Consider the following 14,435-nt stretch of genomic DNA (forward strand, 5'->3'; position numbering starts at 1 on the left):
TTGTGAAGTTATATCTGACAACTTGGCACTGTAGAGTGCCTACGTATCAAAACAAGATAAAGGAAGTGAGATTTGATCTAGAATGTGAATAAAAACGGATTGCAGCCAGATACGGGGGGGGGGGATTTATAAGGCTAATACCTGTTATTATTTAAGACTTGGGGTTAAATAACCCGGCGCTTGAGCCTGCGAAACAATTCAGCGTTCAAGTAAGCAGAAACTGATATGAGGTTGGAAAGAAAGGAGGTAAGCTACAAAGGAACAAGATGGAAACATAATATTATGACAAATGAGAAATGGTAAATCATATACGGAGTATTGAACAGTAATTGAATTTGTTTTGTAAATATATCATTCACACACACACCTATATATATATATATATATATATATATATATATATATATATATATATATATATATATATATATATATATATATATATATGTGTGTGTGTGTGTGTGTGTGTGTGTGCACCGAATACTCTGGCCTACTCTTTCCACATTCTCCTGTCCTCATCCACCTTATATATATATATATATATATATATATATATATATATATATATATATATATATATATATGTGTGTGTGTGTGTGTGTGTGCACCGAATACTCTGGCCTACTCTTTCCACATTCTCCTGTCCTCATCCACCTGACAACGCTGAGTTTCCCAATCAACTCTTCTTCGCTCACGGATGTAACTACTGCACTGTAATTGTTCAGTGGCTATTTTCATTTTGGTAAGGGTAGAGACTATTCAGCCATGGTAAGCAGCTCTTCTAGAACACTCCAAAATCTAACCATTGTTCTCTAGTCTTGGGCAGTGCCATAACCTTTGTACCATGGTTATTCACGGTCTTCTGATAGAGTTCTCTTGTTTGAGGGTACACTCGGGCAAACTATTCTGTTATTTCTATTTTTCTTATTTTTGAAAGTTAAAGTTTATAAACATGAAAGCCTTAATGTTGTTACAGTTCTTGAAATATTTTATTTAAATTGATCATTACTTCTCTTGTAGTTTGTTTATTTCCTTGTTTCCTTCCCTCACGGTAACATTTTTCCATTTTGAAGCCCTTGGGCTTATAGCAGCCTGATTTTCCAACTAGGGTTGTAGTTTAGCTGCTAATAATAATAATAATAATAATAATATATTCAATTCATATAGTAGCCTATATTAGTTTTATTTCCTGATATATATGACAGTATATAGGCCTACCTATATACTCCAAAATTTTTCTCTACTTTTCATTTCCCTTACGAGTGGTATTTTTTATTTTAATATTTACCATAGAAATGCTAATAACCAAACGCATACAAGAACCAAATTCTAAAGAAAAAAAATGGTGGTGCAAACTACGAACTTAAAAGGAAATAAAGAAACATGAATGCATCACGAAGCAACTGCGAGATTTGGTAATTTAATCAGGATCACCTACAGTCTCTATTTCTCTCCTACGTCACGAACACTGTCCATCTACGCCGGGCCCGGCACGCCCTTCATACTTGTAGTTGTAAGTGCGACATTGTGCCTGTCCTGTGTCTGCGTCCGCGCAATGAGGAGCTGCCGTGACCGTCTCTCAGTTGCATGCCAAAACAAACTTGTTGCTAACTCACCAACTTGACGAAAATAGAATCAAACTTCAATTACCCTACAGCAAGTTTGGTCTAGACATTTTTTTTTTCTTTTTACTTCTCTTTATGACAATAATAACTCAGACAAGTAAACAATACATGATTATGATGTTGCCGGATGCAGTGAAGAAATGACGACACGATGAGTAATTTCGAAGATAGTCGTCATATATAAGGAGCAAACGAACATTCGTTGCTCGAGTCTTTCACGCGTACCGAACTTGTAGGTCTCGTCTCAGCCAGACCCCCTCTAGCCTCCACCCTCACGGTTGCCTCACTCCGTATGAGACCCTCCCTCTCTCTCTCTCGACCCCACTCATGGTGGGCCGGTATGACCTCCCCAGTCCCCATCCCATTCAGTTACTGTTGAGTGTTGACGATAGCCTTGCGCAGTTCACAACAGCTGATGAGTAGACATCACTTACTCGTAGAATACAGAGGAATTTCTTATTTACATATTCTTTTCTGGATTTTGTGACAGAATCTTTAAAAGTTATTAGTAGGACGTGACATAAGTTTATCCCGAGTGCAATAAATAGTGATAGTTTCAAGAGGGATATCGATATCTTGAATTGTTAAGAAATCTACAATACCAACGGCTGGTGTTCTTGTCTCTTAAAGTGTATAGGCCAACACGCGCAAAACAAGCTTTTCAGTGCAGTATGATATTCATGGGAAGCCTGTAACCTGCTATCATTAAAAGGTAGGATAACTCTATCTGAGGTATTAATGAAAATTAATGATTTGATTGTTATGGCCATTGTAATTCTTTGGTGATTTGGTTCTGATTATATTATTTGACTACTAACTAAAATGTGTTGTGGTCGTGATTAGATAATATTCTCTCTCTCTCTCTCTCTCTCTCTCTCTCTCTCTCTCTCTCTCTCTCTCTCTCTCTCTCTCTGCGCGCGTTAACAACGTATTTTCCAAAGTGACTTTACGTTAGTTAACATGTCGCGGAAAAGCTTCCTAAACATGTGTGAAAATAATATTTTAACAAGATGACTTTGATAAAGAATCATGACGAACATGAAGAATAAGTTTGTCAAGATCAGCAATTCGTATATTATTAAAAATAGAAAACCATTCATTATATATATATATATATATATATATATATATATATATATATATATATATATATATATATATAATTAAATTTGGTAGATATGTCGACTCGTGTTTTCATGAAAAAAACAGATATCCAACTTCTTGATGCAGTTTTACTCATAATGGCCAGGGGCAGCACAGAAGTCAAGAATGCGGCCGTATTAGGAAGGAACAGAGTTGAGATTGGCTAGCTTGGTGATCAATGAATTATCAATGTAAACATACTTCCCCATTTCAATTTGATATTTTATACTTAATTTACACCTTAATATTAGTCGTTGATGATATATATACATTAATGTCTGGATTCTCTTAACGACCTCGGGATCAGAGCCTCATGCGAAATCACACAAAGACAAGAGCTCGTGACCAGCCCAGTGGTAGTCACTGTCTGTACAAGTTTGCCGGACCAGGGTTCGACTCCCGGCCAGTCACAAGCTCTTATCTTTGTGGGATTTTGCCTGGGGCTCTGATCCCGACGTCGTTAAAAGAATCCTGACATTATTGTATCAAAAGTATATGGCTTATTTGAATATGAAAAACATGTATAAATGTGCAAGATTTATTTATATATATATATATATATATATATATATATAGCATAAGGTTGACAACTAGCAATTTGAGGTATTGGAACTAACATTGTTTTTGAGGCAACTCTCTCTAAACTAACTCCGCCTACCACCTTTCGTAACATTTAAAAAGAAAGAATAATTTTTAGTTGAGAACCTTCCTGGAATACTAACCACGTGGAAACATGTTGTAATCCCTAGCGTGTGTGTCATACTGCATACCTTTTAATAAGTTACATAAGACTTCGTTAAAAAAGTACATGAAATGAAAATTTTATTCTTTAAAATAACGTAAATTTACGTATTCAGAAATGAATGCAAATACTCTTGAAGGAATGACGACAGTCTTATGTAATTTACATACATTTACTTAATCCTACGTGAGTGGAACTCGCCTTACGAGCTGGCTATACATCTCTTAAATGCACAAATTATATATGTGAATAGAATATTCTATTTTCATGAAGACCAGCCTTGTAAATATATATATATATAAATATGTGTGTATGGGTGCATGTGTTTTATGCATATATATATATATTATATATATTTGTATATATATATATATATATATATATATATATATATATATATATATATTTGTAGTTGTACGTATACATATATACTGTATATACATATTAATGTAGCCTATATATGGTATATATATGGTTTGTTCATATATATTTATATATAAATATACATGCATACTGTATACATATTCATTTATATTAATGTTTGTGCGAGTTTTCTGCTCTTTTGTCTTCACTAGTTGTCTTGATTACAATAAATATCTTGGTACAGCTAAAGGTAGCACTAAACTGGGGCATACTGTCTATGACTAACAATAAGCTCTTATAACAACTAAATCGGTGCCCAGATACCGCATGCTGGTTTGATTCACGTGGTAGCTAGTGGTATGTTGAGAAAATGCTATTCAAGCTAGTGACTTTCTTCTGTAACTTACTGTTAATGTGATTAGGAAATTCAGGTAGCCAATCTTGATAATGGTGAAAAGTTTATGTTCACATGAAGAAGGACTGTAAGTTCAAGGAGGATAGCAAACTTTCTAAGAAAAATGCTGATAACCTTGACATCAAAGAAATATCTCCGGTTTCTGTTAGTGGAGAAATGGTTTTTAGAGAAAACCGTATGTTGATATAAGGTGAACTCGAGATCCAACAAAGCTGTGTAAATGAAATTAAAGGGAGTATCATCAAATCCTAATGATTTTTTTTTTTTTTGTAACTAGGGTAGCTTTACAGGGAAATAGTTACTCAAGTACAATATTTCTAATGAAGTAAGTATTCTTGGTAGATTTGTAGGTATTTCGAACTATTGTAATAAAAATAATTGAAAGAAATCTGTATTGTTTTAGAAATGCCGAATGTTTGACTGAAAACTCACATCACCTAAGGGAAACCATACAAATAACACCACCTAGCCTCACCCTTTAGCTGTATGCTTAACTATACCCCTACTCAGAGTATGCTCCTACCCCCTTGTTACCCCCCTTATACCGGGATAATCTTAGCCTACCCTAAGACTAAGATTTAACCCTATGTTTGCTTTTCAACAAGCTTCATTTGTGAAACTGGGTTTTCAGAAATTTGCTTTGATAAACTGTCCATAAAACTTGGAAATACATATTTCTGATGATTAACGACATGAAAACCGTTCAGAATATCAGTAAACACAACAGGAATGTCTCTCATTCCCTCCCTCAAGGAAGGAATGAGAAACATGTCGGGGATTGTTAGAATGAACATCTTTCTGAAATGCTAATAAAAGAAGAACTGTTTTGTATGGGTGATTTAGTCAGAGGTGGATCTAGTATAGAAGTGGAGGTGGCAGGAGATTTGCCAAGAGAGAGTCACATGAAATTAGATAGAGTTCTGATTAGAGATTTTAAATGGCTACCAGACTAATCACATAGCAGAAAAGAAAAAGATCAAGTTTGGACAGTGCAAGCACCTGTAAGGAATTTAATGAACTGGTAAAAACAAAAGGAGTTGAAAGGAAATTTTCATGAAAGTATGGTAGGCTACCTAAGATATTGTTATGTCGATAACAATTTTTTTGTGAATGAACTACAGTTAAGAAAGATTTCCATTAGTCTTGGTTACAAATAAAAAAAACATGAAATTAACGAAATAAAAAAATGATAATTAGAGTAAACATATGAAAACTATCAGTGGCATTACAATATTCATTAGGGTTATGAAAACAGACCTATTTGCTCGTATTGCGGACTATCTTGTAACTACAGAGATATTTTGTTAGAAGGTAAAATCATAGTTATGTTTTTGTTTTGATAACTCAAAATGAATGGTGATGCCCAGTAGTTATCATTGATATACACGAATGTGTGTGTAAGACTAGGTTCCTTGAGGTGGGGCAAGATAAATAAACCATGAACTAGAACTAACGAACCAATATCACCCTAAAAATTATTTGTTTTCTTCCATGAATACAAACCATCATCCTTTGCCTAGAAGAGCTGATGACAGTGAAGCTGGAACATGGCATTTAAAGTTTGTAACTATGTAGCAGGGAGGCTGGCTCACTGACAAACCACTTAGATTACAGCTCTCATTGCTAGCTGGAGTCTTAGTGATATAGTCAGAGGTGGATCTAGTTTAGAAGTGGAGGTTGTAGGAGATTTGCCAAGAGAAAGTCACATGAAAGTAAAAAGAGTTCTGATTAGAGATTTTAAATGGCTACAAGACTAATCAAACAGACCTATTTTCTCTTATTGCAGACTATCTTGTTGTCATAGAGACATTATGTTAGAAGCCAGAATCATAGTTATGTTTTTGTTTTGATAACTCAAAATGAAAGGTTACAATATAACCACTCAGATTACAGCTGTCATTCATAGCTGTAGTCTTAGTACAATCATTTTTTTTTTTCAGCATGTTCATTAATTGTACTATTGAAGGGATTTTTGATGAAAGTTCAGCACCTTCCTGAGTGAAAAAAAAAATATTTCTTCACTAAGGTTATTGCAAAGGGTTTGACTGCATCAAAGGGCTTCTTTGGAAGTTTGTGTGTTCAAAGCCTTTAATTGTCATCAGTGCTTGGGGCCTTGGGAACGCAACTCTAGTTCTTAGTTGCTTGTTGTCTTCAGTGCTCTGGGAGTCATGTTGAATGAAATTAGCCACAACCTCTTACTTAATACGTACCTTGATAATCCTCAACAATTCTCTAAGTAGAGATAGTCGTCTTCTTAAGGGAACTCTTATTTCGGCATGAGACATTCCCATGGAGGCAGCTCCTACAAGAGAAGCCCTCCCCAGAAGGCAGAAGATCTTAAGGTTTTCATGATCTTCTCTCGCCTGTCCAAAGATCTTCAAGAGAGACTGGTCTTCCCTCAAGAAGATTTTTCCTGTGCCAGATGCTGCTGGCGACTGCATAGGTGTTCTTCAACTTTGAACCTAGTCCCTTGTCTTTCCAGAGTTTTTCCAGAATATTAACTCTTAGAGCATACTCCAAGGTTCCGAGGTTCTTCAACCTTGCCGAATCCTCCCTCTTTGTGGTGTGGGGGAGCTTTATGCCTCAAGGTGTCTCATCTGTTCATCTTAAGAGTAGCTGTGTAGTTTCCAGTATACCGTCAGACTCTTGAGAGAGAGAGAGAGAGAGAGAGAGAGAGAGAGAGAGAGAGAGAGAGAGAGAGAGAGAGAGAGAGAGAGAGAGAAAGTTCTCCTAGCAGTCTTATCAAGAGAAGTGCCCTTCGGTTCCTTTTTCTCCAGATCTTCATGAAGCTTCCAGACACTTTCATTCTCCCCGAGGCCTTTTGAGAAGTTGCATCGTTTCCAGTCTTACTTTGGAGTGAGAATCTTCTCCAAGGCACCCTTCCAAAAGGGAACTGCCACTCAGACTCTCTCAGGCGCCTTTTTGAAAGGAAACTGCCCTCAATTGCTGCTTCTCCAGGTTAATATAAAATTCTAGTTCTTCTTACAGATGCCTTCTGTGTCTGCAGGAATGTTGCGTAGTGTCCAGTCATCCTTCAAAGGCTTCAAACGTAGAGTCTTCACGAAGGGGCCTTCATAAAGAAGCACCCTTCAGTTCCTGCCACTCCAGTCTGCCTTGGAACTTTTCGTTCCTCCTACAGCCATCTATAGAGTCTTCAGTCTGTCTTCCAATGTTTTGGTGGGAGAAGTTTTCTTGGGCTCCTTTTTGAGGGGATTGTATTTCTCTTCCTGCTCTTCCAAATGGGGGAGGCACAGTGACTGCCACCGTCGAAGATATTTGCATTTATAGTGTTTCTCTTCAAAGCATGCTGACAAGGTTATTTCTCACCCTCGACTATCTGGCGTCTTTGGAGGCAAATTGTTGACACGCCTCTCGTAGGCAGTCTAACTTCGTTCCAAGTATCAGAAGACGACTCAGCAGCATGTTCATCCAGACACTTCTCTTCTAGATGCTCCTCTTCCAATGCCTCATGAAGGACTTATGCCTGCAGAGGATTTGTCTCTTCAGATCTTTACTACTAGAATCTTTTTCTGACAAGCCTCTCCAGATGTGTTTTGCATGTATCTCCAGACATGCCTTCACTTAGGTGAGTCTCACAGTCATGCTCGTCCCAGGGACATATCTCTTAGGTGGGCTCATCTTTGACATTCTGCCTAAGGTTAGCTAGATGCGTATCTCTGGACATACTCATTTCTAGGTGCGTTCTCTTCAGACACTCTGCCTTAGGTTTTCTTATAGTTCTAGCATGTATTCAAGATTTGTGCATCTCTAGAAGCATTCCAAGAAGTGTTCTTTCCAGGCACCTGGAGTTGCTGGGTGCTGAACTAGCACTAAGTCTCCTGTTATTTCCCTTAAATATATGAGGAGAGTTTAAGAAAGAGACATAGTATGTTAACTTCCTCTTACTAATTGTACTTATTGTATCAGTACTTGTACCAACCACACATTAGTCAGTACCTACATCCTTGAAGGTTGAGGTATTGGGGGTGGTGTTATCATGAGCTCAGGATTGACCTTTTGAGTCAAATCCCAACCAATCATTTTTTTGATACAATATGCAAATGATCAATTTCCCTTGAAGCAACACGAGTTAAAAAAAATACAAAGAACAAAAGGTTAAAGAAGGGGAAATTTCTAATTTTTTGGCGGTTTTCTTATTCAATGAGTTTTTTAACCTTATAAGTATCAAACTTATGAACCGAATTTTCACTTCTCTAGAAGGTTGTATTCTTTATCCTTCACTTCTCTAGAAGGGGTTATTTTTTTATTCTCCAGATGCTAAAATTCTATTACAGTATTAATATTTCTCCGTTCTCTTGAAGGCATACACCTTCATCACATCCCATGCTGTATTTCATTTACATGTAAAAAGAAAGAAAAATCAGTTTTCAAGAAACTTCAAATTGTCAACATTAAATTCATCTTTAGTAAACAAGGTCAGTACAGCCTCGGAAGGGGTATTTAGATGATATTGTACTTTATCATTTTGAATGAAGTGGTGAATTACAAAACTCCAAAAATATTGCATTTAAAGATCAGTTGTCTATGACACTGTTCTTTTAGAAAAAAAAAATAATCCTATTAGCAGAAACACATTATACAATCCAATACCATTAACTTCCTATTCTGACTTAAAATTCTATTCTGACTTACAACTCTGCTTCTTCAGGTCTCCCCCTTCTAACACGCCCTTCTCTTCTGTGTCTGTTCCTCCGGGCTAATGTATTGTCTTTGAATGTTCTTTGAACAATCATGACTGCTTCATCCAATTACATTCTACATTCATGTCACATTCACTACACCCCTCAACTTCATCTTATGCTCCAACTGTGCAGTACTTCATAACAATTACTCATTATCATCCAGGATGCTAGTAATCATGGTTCACCATTGTTCTCAATTTCCGTCTTTTTGCAGCAACTGAGCTGCAGATATTCTTCCTCCAGTCACTATCACCGTATATTCATCCATATATTTTTGTTTAGGTCTTCCTTATCGGCCTCCTTCCATCAATTTTACCAGTGAGAGATTTTCTAGTTCTTGCCTTCTCTCTATGTGATCCACAAACTGTATTTGCTTACCTCTCACTGAAATTAAAGCTCTCTTCTAACTCCAAGCCTTTCTAATACACATATTAGTTTTACTCTCACTCCATATTATTTTCAGCATTTCTCTCCAAATCCACATTTCTACAGCCAGTAACCTCTCCTCGTCTGCTTCCTCAAGACCTAACAAAACATTGCACAAACTGTTATCATCCACGGTTTAGTCTAGAAGTCAGTTCATGGGTCAAGATTCGTTTAAATCCATATAATTTTTTTTCCACTCCATCCAAGGGAAGAAACAAGAGGAAAAGAAAGGCGAGTTACTTGGGTGTTAGACATCTATTCCTGGTTATTGATTACTCTTCCTAGACTGACATACTCCCCTTTTTTACTGATTGAATGTACATCTTACTAACCAGAATACCCCCACCATCTCAACACAGGTCCAAGTTATAATGGAAAAGGTTGCACTGGAAGTTATCATATATAGCTCTCCATGAATCTGGGGCAAGAGTATGGGAGTCAGAGAACAGTCAGAAACATAACCTGTCTATACAGGATTCTTTTAATTGCCTTGTTTCAGGATTGAAACTTTGTAGACTTCTATGAAAAAGGGGACTTCTTGCATGTGGTAGATTTGAAGGAGGGTTGTTTCTTGGCAGCAACAAGAGTTTGCATAATTTCAGATCAACCAGGAAATAATGGTAAAACTGCACCTTTTGATTATCGGGAACAACCATCTCTCTATTTGCCGTTCAATCTAGGTCATTGGAGAAAAAACTTATTTAATGGTTTTTCCAGTCAGACTTGAAAAATCACAGGACCAGCATTCAATCCCCTGATGTTAGGGCTTCTTGTATAAATGAAAATAAGTGTTGATCTGATATAAGAAAGGGAAGTCAGGAACATCCTACTCGGAGGCCCTTTAAAACCATTTGTTCCTACACTAATACAAACCTTTGTTTTATACATAAAAGTTAATGTGACCTGACATATGGCTATAAAAACTTTACCAAGGTGTCAGCAATCATCCGGTTGTTACCATAAGGATGTTACCAGTGGTACGAGAGAGAAGTACTGTCCACTCTTACTCACTCACCTTCTTCACTTTGATCTCAGCCATGGTCGAAGGCAGGTGGTCTCTTCAATGTACTGACTTTGCTTAAAGATTATAACTTCTTTTTTCAGGTTTCAGGTGTGATTCAGTGTGCTTAAGGATTCATGAGTCAGGTTTGCCAGGCAAGACTGGCCACTCCTGTGGCATGTTTATGTCCAAAGGAGACACAGACCCTCAATGTCTGCCCTTCATGCAAGAGAGCACTGCTGCTTGGAAGCCTACAAGTCAAGTTGTTGGTTCCAGAAACAGAAGCAGAATACTTCTGCTCCTACTTGGTTTGACTTAGTTTCATCCCCTTCCAGAACCAACAGAAGGGAGTCCCTTTTGCATAGTCTTGTACCCCAGGACCTTCATCCTCTGCAACAGGTCCTCTTTCATCAGAAGATCAATGGCTCACGAGATTGCATCCCAAGCACCACCTCCCATGGTGCGAGTGTGCTCACTACTCCAGCTCAGCATGAAGATTGACTTGTCTTTCCTCACCCCTCAAAGTTTGCCCACCCTTCGAGAACTTTCAACTGGCACCCTCGCAAGCATGAGATTGTCCTCGCCTGGAAGTCTATCTCCCCAAGGTACTCAGAGGGATTAGTGCAACTTCTGCTTGCACTCTCATCTCAGCGTAGATAACAAGACACAGACTCAAGCGCCTGTCAACTATTCTCATTTGTCAAGCCCCCACAATACTTTCTACACTCATGCACCTGTGACTGCACAACCCTCAGTGGCTCAAGTTAGTTCCTGTCTCATCATTAGGGGAAGTTTGCACAAACCAGTTTTGTGCACTGTTCCTATCCCAGGGCAGTTCAGCCATGAACCAGCAGCGCCAACATTGTATTGCAAGGCTCTCCTGCTGTAGATCTTTAAAGCAGCGGCTCCCACCATCCATACTCCTCACAATCCTGTGGTTATGACAAATCAGGTTGTGACAATTCCTAGGGAGGCAACTGTGTCTTATTGTGATCTTTCACAGGCTCCCTCTGATATAAAGAGTCTATGGGCTTCTGTCATCAGCATGATAGGTAGCTTCACAGCACTATCGCTCGTCGTACCAACTCTTTCATTGACAGTTCTTGCAGCACCTGCTCATGCAATGCTAAAATTTCCCCGCTTCTACATTCCCACCACCTCTTCCTTGAGTGCCTGCCTAGGTTTCTAAGTGATGGTGACACTTATTGGGAACATTGGACCTTAACCCATTAAGTTAGAAACTAAGAATTGTGGCTGTTAAACCTGATCAGAGGTGTTGTTGACCTCTGAAGCATGTTACTCCTCTTGGGAACACTTTTCACCCCAAGGACTCATAGTGGATCGAGATCTCCATGGGAGACCTCGTCTGTTGACTCCTGTAGGCTTTCACCTATTGAGCTGACATACACTGCTCATTCTGCAGCATCTTCCATCCAGTGCAATCCCATGGTTAGGCCCCAAGCTTTAGGGCTGAGAGAGGCATCTGGTTTCCGAAAATCTGGGTTCCCAATGTTTTGGAAGACCCTAATCTTCAGGAGCCCATTAAGCAAGGGATGGCAGCTTTGTCGGCAAGTACGAGTGTGGAGGTGGAGAAAGTCTCAGATTCAGACATTTCAATTGGTGTTCTACCAAGACCAGCTAGCCGTAAGGCTCCAGACATTAAGGAGGGGGGAGTCTGAGTCTACCCTCTTGCTGGTCTTCTCCTGGATTTGCATGGTAAATAGACTGGCGAGGCCCTTTACTCCCCTTAAAGGGGTGAAACGTGTCTGATGCTTGTCCATAACAAAGATACACATGCAGATCTCTGTGAGAAAGATTTCCTTGGGCTGCCAGTTTGTTAATGTACTTCTTCCACCTTTCCTCAAACAAAGGAGGTGATATAAAGCCCAAGACGACTTCTCTTATCCACTACTATTAGGTCAGGCTGTGTTGGGCTTGGTGCAAGGCCTAATGATGGAAAGACTGATGGCACACTCAGTTGTGTTCTCTGCTGTGATGCCTTTAACATGGAGAGGATGGAAAGGCTACTCTGAAGGCCTCCTCTTGGTTGGACCACTGGTCAGAGACTGTTGGCTTTCTAGTCATGACATGAAACCTATCTAACCCCAAGGAGCTGAAGATATTCAAGAACACCGTTCTTACAGGTGTGATATAGAGTTTTTGACACACAATGTTGTGTACCAGTGGCCAATTGGATCCTGGAGCTACATGATGCTGTCATCTTCAATTTTCTAAGCAGGTCTTGAAGAGGGAAGTTCTTCATAAGTCCTCTGTTAAGACCTCATCTTTGATTCCTCTTGAGGACTTGGAGGCTCTTCCAGAGAAATGAAGGAAGTCTAGCCTGGAAATCTTTCTCCATTGAGATGTAACATCCCAGCCTACCTTGTTTCTGGTAGTGCCAAATGCTTCTATTGTTTCAAGGTAAGCCGACAGGGCCCTGAGGAATTGTCAGTAGAACAACGCCAATAAGACTAATCCTTTCAGGGGAAGAATCCCAATGAATTAGAGGGGGAAGTCTGCTACACATGGACAGTGTCCCTGCAAAGGGGCCATTCCTCCCACAGTACCTCCAGTGGGGGACTGTATGAGGTTCGAGTGGCAGTGATGGCAGTGTTTGTTGAACCTACTGGAAGCCTTGTAAACGTTATAAATGCTGTGCATTGTTGTGCAAGTGATGTTATAGCCAGTTATTAAAGCCTTCTGGAAGCATTATAAACTGTCAGATCTTTGCTCAGAAAGCATATAAAACGTTTCCAACGCTTCTAGAAGGCTAAAGTCATTGTCAGGTCTTTGCTCAGACAGAATCTATGCGCCATGGGGTCCAAAGCTGAATAGCTAGTGTTATGCTCAGGTTACTTTGGCCTATTCACCAGCTCTCCTCCTCCCTTGATTAGCCCTTTCAACTTTTTTTTTTTCTTTTTTTTTTTTGGTCACTTCATCACCTTGATATTTTTGTGTAGGCTTTTATTATGGTAAAAGTAAAATATTTAAACTTATATTCAGATTATAAATGCTCTACTAGATATATGATAGGAATGAAACAAAAATTTGGTTGTTACTGATTAAGGGAATTTAAATTCAGTATAGAGTCTTAAAAGAGGGAATGTAATGAATGTTCTATAAAGGGCAGTTGGAAGAATTACCATTATCGCACTCTCTTTTCTGAGTATATGGTTCCCTTACCCAAGGTAAGGGAACCATAACATGGCATAGTTAGTAATAGGTCCGGGCCAGCACCTAACAATGTGTTATCCACCAAATCCCCCAGTGTTCCCGTAATGGTGCATGAGGAGAGCACCAATGTTAAGATAGAGGGTTTAGGATCAAGTGTTAGACCAAAGATAGTCTTCAATTATTAGCAATGGGGACAGAGAAGGTTTCTTTTATGGATCCAATTGGGATGATGAGTTAAGAAAATCTTTGAATTAGTATTAAGTTACTTCCACAAGCTAAAGTAAAAGCCCACTGGTCCCCTCCCTTTCATTTATTCTCCTAAGGGATCTTCATGGTAGCCATGCAGTCGCATAATCCGTTATGTTTTTACTTGATACAAAGAGATTTATTCTGTTAGATTGAATATTTCTGATAGTCACTTGATTTAGTTCACAGGAACAGGACCTGCCACAGGTCTGTAGAAGAGTCTTGGCTTCTGTTTCTCTGGAGGATTTTTGGGATACCGTTATCTCCCTCAATTCTTTTCAGAAACTCTCTCTTTTGGGATTCTTGGGTGATTTTTTTTACAGGAATGTGTGTTGGGACTTTTCTGTATATCAGGATATCCTTTTCAGGATTCCCAGTGGGTTTTGTATAGGCCTTCCCTTCTGGCCCTCCTCCCTTCTTACTCTTAGTTTATTAATTTGCCTCCTTGGCTTGTTTCTCGGCCCTTGCGTCTTTTGATTCTCTCTTATGGTTCTCACTCTTCTGGCCTTTCAACATCATTGTCAAGGGGTTTTAGAGTCATTTCCACCTCTGGAAGAGCCATTTGGGTCCGGCTTTTCTCGCCATGGGTCAGCTTAGC

General features: G+C 38.9%; 1 protein-coding gene across 1 annotated transcript in view; it reads left to right on the forward strand.

Moving 5' to 3' along the window:
* The first annotated feature begins 1,795 nt into the window (after nucleotides 1-1,795).
* The window catches only part of LOC137627711 (protein mono-ADP-ribosyltransferase PARP12-like), a 51,056-nt gene continuing 38,416 nt past the window's right edge, over nucleotides 1,796-14,435 (forward strand). The window contains exon 1 of the mRNA XM_068358957.1: nucleotides 1,796-2,337. The gene's annotated coding sequence lies outside the window, so the exon portion shown is untranslated. The remainder of the gene's footprint in view (nucleotides 2,338-14,435) is intronic.

This window comes from Palaemon carinicauda, chromosome 35, assembly GCF_036898095.1.
Source record: "Palaemon carinicauda isolate YSFRI2023 chromosome 35, ASM3689809v2, whole genome shotgun sequence".
NCBI classification, from domain to species: Eukaryota; Metazoa; Arthropoda; class Malacostraca; order Decapoda; family Palaemonidae; genus Palaemon; species Palaemon carinicauda.